General features: G+C 46.4%; 1 protein-coding gene across 5 annotated transcripts in view; it reads left to right on the top strand.

The window, feature by feature from the left end:
* The window catches only part of LOC119456398 (irregular chiasm C-roughest protein-like), an 812,164-nt gene that overhangs the window by 449,010 nt on the left and 357,154 nt on the right, over positions 1-6,000 (top strand). The window contains exon 1 of one of the 5 annotated variants that reach the window (XM_049669814.1): positions 1,895-2,001. The exons of the other annotated variants lie outside the window; for them this stretch is intronic. The gene's annotated coding sequence lies outside the window, so the exon portion shown is untranslated. Of the gene's footprint in view, positions 1-1,894; positions 2,002-6,000 lie in introns of those variants that run through there. 5 annotated transcript variants of the gene reach the window in all.

The raw sequence follows: 6,000 nt of genomic DNA, 5'->3' as shown, positions 1-6,000 counted from the left end.
TCTCTGTAATTAGAAAACCCTTCATGCAAGGCGTCCCAGAAGACAAAGCCTCGACTGCTTCTCGAATGCTTGCATACGATGAAACACGTATGCGTGAATCGATGAACAACCAAGGTTCCACCGAAGCATGAGTCAGACGGCAGAGAACGGCCGTTAAGCAAACAGCCGTGATTCGAGGCGGCCGCTTAAAATGCCTTCACAAAATCACTGAAGAGAGAGGGGGCTACAGGCGCTAGTCTGAGTTTGTTTCGTCCAATAACTGCCCCTTGGTGCAAGTTTGGCGCGAATCGCTAACGAGGGACTGACGAGAATAAGCCTGCTTCGTGCTGTTGCAAGCTCGACTGCCAAGCCATTCAGCTCATTTAGAATATATGGCTCTTACCGTCGATGAATACTTCATTCCGTCTCTTGGGGAAGAGGCTGGTAGGCTTTTCCTCTTGCGACTTGTTGTGGTTCACTAACCATTCGTATATAATAATGTCATTCAGCTCGAAAGGTAGAAGAGGCGTTTCTTATTCAGACACTATGCAAACGGATAAAATGTGAGCAGCCAACAAGGAGAAAAAAGAATGGAGAGTTCTTCAATGAAATATTTTGCACTTCTTTGTTTATATGCTAATATTGACAGCTCTTGTGTCCTTATGTGTGTTTTCGTTTATGTGTAGTAAAGAGTTGCGCAGTGTGATAGCAGCGTGAATAATCTGCATGAACCCTGTGACATTGCAGCACCTGTCCACCATCAGTGCCGGTGCATATGCATGTGTACCGCCCAAGCTGGTCGTAAAAAGTGGATATTGATGAATTTTCACATATATCTTCGGCATGCTCCAACTACATCCTTATTTTGTGCAGGAAGACAGGTCAATAGGAGTCATCGCTGTAATATATATATATATATATATATATATATATATATATATATGTTAGTGCCCAGCGAGAACACACATATGCGATCTGGCCACCCTCGCACGTCTCTGTGTTTTTTATGTGCGCAGTGTTAACAACAACAACAACAAAAAAAAATGAAATGCCTGCCTAGCCTCACGCAAACCAGCCATGTACAGTTTCTGCAATACGGCGTGTACATCCCTGACGCACAGTGCGCGCGCTCTAGGCGCCCGTACGCCTTGCCGCCGTCTTTCCACCTAACTCGCATTTCTCTTCCAAGCGCGCCAAGAGCTTAAGCGTCGCCGCTGGCGGTTCTCGTCTCGGAGCCGTTTTTTTTTCTTACTTTTCCGTTACGCGCATGTCTTCCGATGCCCGTAGAGGCGTGCGTGCGTGTTAGCTAGCGCTTTAAAACTCTGGCGCAATATTTAGAGAAACGTCAGCCGACGCAAATGGCGCGCATTGAAGCATGCGAGGCGAGCGCGTGGAGATCAATACGCGCTCCAGCACCGAGAGTGTAGCTGCCGCCACTGAGCGCTCGAGGCAGGCAGCAAAAAGCAAGACAGCGCGCGGGGGAGCCTCGAATCGGAGAACAGGATTTAATTTCGTGCCACTCGCGACCTCGTGGCCGAAGTCGCGGCTCAGAGTCCGGCCCGTCGCCCGGCTTTTAACAGCCTGCGAGAGAGCGCGAGCGAAGGCGGCAAATGCACTGTGTGCCGTCGCTGCCTCCTGGCATTTCGATTTCGCTAACAATGAAAACGTTGTTTTCCTGCCAGCAATAAAAGCGACGACCCTTAGCGAACGCGCATATAAAGGCTCTCTTTTCTCTTTTTCTTTTTCCTGCCAGCTCGGTGCTTACCGTTATCTATATGTAATGAATCGTAATCCTCCGGTTTTCCCAGCAGAGTGGTTCTTGCTCACCTTTTCTGTTTCCCGTTCACTATTTCAAATTTCACTGGTAGGCTTCGCTGTTTCGAATTTTTCCTGTGCAGTCGTGATGCTGCTAGTTATTGTAATGACTGGGAGGTTCATTACATTCTGTACTTCCTCGTGTGACTTTGCTTGAAGGCTCCTGCCGAAATGTCTCGAGTCAGCCCAGCTGGCATCACAACTTTGGTGAGTTTAATAGCTCGCCCAAGCTTGCGTTGGGTAACGTCGAGTGGATCTATTCTATACATGAGCTGTCTAGCTATCATTGTGCGGTAAAATTGTTTTACTGTCTAAACAGATCAAGCATGTCGCGCAACAAACAAATGCTTCCTTGTGCTGTTTTATAAACAAATATTGGTCACCAGAATACGAACTACTAGGCCGAAAACACGTCCTCTCTCTTTAAAAGGTATTTCGTTGAGGCTGGCACTGTGGTGCATTGCTTCACTACTGATAGCTTTTATAATGCGCGTAATAATTTGCCAATGTCGAGAATGGTAGTCAGTTATTGTCTTTATTGAGGCCTTATCAATGAGCGAAAGAGGATAAAGTGAAAGGAGGTAAAAAGGAAGGCAGGTCAACCAGACGCACGTCCTGTTTGTTACCCTACGCAGTGAAAGGGGGTTCAGAGATAAAAAAAACTGAGAGAATAGAAAATATTGTGAATGTCTCATTATTCACAGCGGCACATCAAAACCACAGTCACTCACTGAGGTCTGTCAACTTCAGGAACTGCAGTAATGCGCTTGCCACTCACTTGACCGTGGTCAAAGTAGTTTTGTCGTCGAGAATTACCCTAAATACCAGGCGGCATAACATGATGAACAGTAGAAGGGGCTCGCCGTCAGAGCAGGTAAAGGCGCAGAGAATCTGTGGGATTACATTTGTGATGTCAACAGTTGCGTTGGGGAAGCACTTCCAGTGTCCGGCTGTATGACGAAAAAGAAAAATGAGTTTTTGCAGACCTACGCAGTTTTGCAGAATCATTCATCAAAGTCTAGTAAAGCTGTTACATTTCTGCACCGTAGAGGATCACGAAAAAATTGAATTTAGATTAAATTCTTGAATTTTACGTGCCATAACCACGATATGATTATGAGGCACGCCATATTGGGGGACTCCGGATTAATTCTGACCACATGGAGTTCTTTAACGAGCACCGCACGATGAACATGTTTGATTTGTAGTGAAGACGAATGCCCGGCGCTGCAGACACATCGCCAGCAGTTCGGGAGGCGCGAGCTAGAGATTGCCTCACCTGCACTGATTGGGACCTCATTTTGCCATTCGTCACGTTCGCCTACAACACTGCACCACAGGCGACCACAAACTTCTCCCCATTCTTCCTCTTGTATGGCCGTGAACCTTCGACTACCCTCGACATCATTCTTCCGTACAGACCTGACTCATCCGAATGTACGCCCATCTCTGAAGCTATACCCGCCGTGCAGAGGAATGCCGTCAGCTCGCCCGTTCCTTTACAGCCGCCGACCAATGGCAACAAAAATCTCGACGTGACAATGATCCCGCGCATTGTCACTTTCTTCCGGACTCCCTAGTGTGGCTTTGGGTTCCTGCCGTTCCTGCTGGCCTCTCATCCAAGCTTGTCTCGAAATATAAAGGACCCTACCATGTTGTGGCGCAGACATCGCCTGTGAACTATATTGTCGAGCCTGTCACACCACCTACGGACCAACGCTGTCGTGGTCGTGAAACCGTCCACGTACAACGCCTGAAGGCGTGTTACAACCCCATGATTCTATGTTCACCATGAGTCGCCAGGATGGCTCCTTTTCCGGTGGGGGGTGATTGTAGTGAAGACGAATGCCCGGCGCTGCAGACACATCGCCAGTAGTCCGGGAGGCGCGAGCTAGAGATTGCCTGACTTGCTCTGATTGAGACACGCTACCTGCTGCTCTCTTGGACTGTATTCACATTAGAGATTAAATATTTCCAGTTTTGTAAAGCTACTTCGAATGTCCATATCGATTCGTAGTAGGATCCAAATATCTGTGTACGAGATCAAGCTCGAAGCCTTTATCCCGCTCCTTATAACGACAGTCTTGAACTTCACCCTTCGTAAGGAGTTTTAGTGGGCTCCGCAGCATTTCGCTGATTGGTTGCCCTTCTGCATATTTGATCCGTACCCTTCACATTGAGAGCGTTTTCCACTTAAATGCTACAAAACTGTATATCCCAATCATATAGTTAATTTATTTATGTGGCAATTATACGGACGCTCGAGGCACATTCGCGCCTTCGGCGCCAACGTCGCCGTTGTCGTGCTGTATTACTCGACGGGACATGCGCCGCTCCTGCGTTTAGGGCTAGAATGTCTTTAGCGACACGGAGCGCAATGCAAAAACGACGAAGCGATGTGGGCGCATCGCTCAATCACCTAGGTGGAGGAGCCACGTCAGTGTTCTGCTCTCCCCTGTTGGCGGAAAATATCATGAAGGAGCTTTACGCCGAGCTATCATGTCGCACCTGCATAGAATTTTAACACCCTCCCAGGAGTTTAAGCGCAAAGCTCTTTCAATGAACACCCCCCCCCCCCCCCGCCCCGCGCTTTCGGTCGAAATTGCCAAATTTTGTATTCAATACTTATTTGATTTAACCGCAATCTATTCGGTATGCTCCAGTAAGTGTTAGTTTGATTAATTCTAGCGATTGTCACTACCGCACCATAAGTCTGTAACTTCCTCAGTATAGGTATTCTCTGAAGTACGCCCTCTTTTACTTGATATTATCACTTGGATCGGAAGTTTACTTCTCTTACAGGAATCACTCCCAACGCTCCAGTTGGTGTTCTTTGTAATTAGCCAAAATGTGATAATTTGTTGCGAACCTTACCTTTAGCGCAAACCTTCATTATTTCTCCTGAACATCAAATGAAATATATTTCGTCTTCCTGCGATCTTTCATCTAAATCTAGCTTTTCGTTCTTTTGCAATATTGTGCGGACGCTTTTTTTTTAATACAGTAAGTGTCGAGCTTCTTTTCTCTTTCTTTCTTTCTTTCTCCACCGTGCTTTATTTCCTGACATGAAAAGTGACTTTAGCAGCTATTATGGCCCCGTCACAAAATAATAGAGAAGGATGGAAGATGCACGAACACCTAAGTCATTTCCATTTATTTAATGACCGCATGCGAGCGGTATAAATGCTGGTACAAAGACGTAGGGCGCATGCCTGAGAACATTGCAGCAGAAGTCATGAAGTAATGCTCTGTCAGCAATACGGCAGCAAACAGAAAATCCTGTCAAGCCTGTCTCGCCCTTTAAAGGAAACACGCCGCTGTATTTATATCGTTCTTAATTCTGCCACGTATGCACAGGACAATCGTCCAAATAAGAAAAGTATGTTCAAAGTTATGTAGCTTACTGGGTTTCATATCGGTCGCGTTGATGTTGCGCCGTGCAGTAGCTTCCGACATGGCATACTATTGCGCCGGGAAGTGCAGCATGTTTTGTTCCGATTACATCGGTAGGTTGCGAAAATCCGTGCGTGTGCGGAGTACATGTCCTTGCTTTTAGAGGTACGAACACCCATGCTGCTACGGTGGCATCGTCGGCGCTACCATGTAATGCCACATTCAACAACCCATAGTGACAGTCATCGCTTAATACAGAAAAAAAAAATGCATAGCTGTAGAGTCTTTGTACGATTCTGAAGTTTACTCACATTACCACTGTGTTAACGAGCACTGTCTTAACAAATACAAACAAGAACTGACAACAAACATTATGTATGCCAGGTCACGTTTGACGACAATTACCCGCCTAAGGTGAATCTTTTTTTCTGGTGTGCTCTCAATGTTTTCTCTGGTTACACTGTCTGCTCCGGCTCTTTCGGCAACGATTTCAAAGCCATTGCTCTGTTTTCAGTGCAAAGTGAGTCACAAAGTCACCATTATGCCGCAACGTGTCTGTTAGATTGCTTTAATCAAATGAGGTGTGTCCGTGTTCTAGAGTTCTGAGTTTGGAGCACGGCACCAGCGAGCGACGTAATTTGTGCTTCCACAAGAACATTTGTGTTTTGTGAACTGATCAGGAACATTTATTTGCTTTTTTTAAATTTATTCTTGCCGCTTTCTTGTGGTTTAGCGTTGGTCGTCGGTTTCTCGCCGAACTAAACTGGCTAGACTCCAAAACATTTCATCAGACGAAAATTGTTGTCCCGTGGC

This window comes from Dermacentor silvarum, chromosome 6, assembly GCF_013339745.2.
Source record: "Dermacentor silvarum isolate Dsil-2018 chromosome 6, BIME_Dsil_1.4, whole genome shotgun sequence".
Lineage (NCBI taxonomy): Eukaryota > Metazoa > Arthropoda > Arachnida > Ixodida > Ixodidae > Dermacentor > Dermacentor silvarum.
The sequence above is the reverse complement of the archived record's forward strand: the minus strand, read 5'-3'. Positions and strand labels throughout refer to the sequence as shown.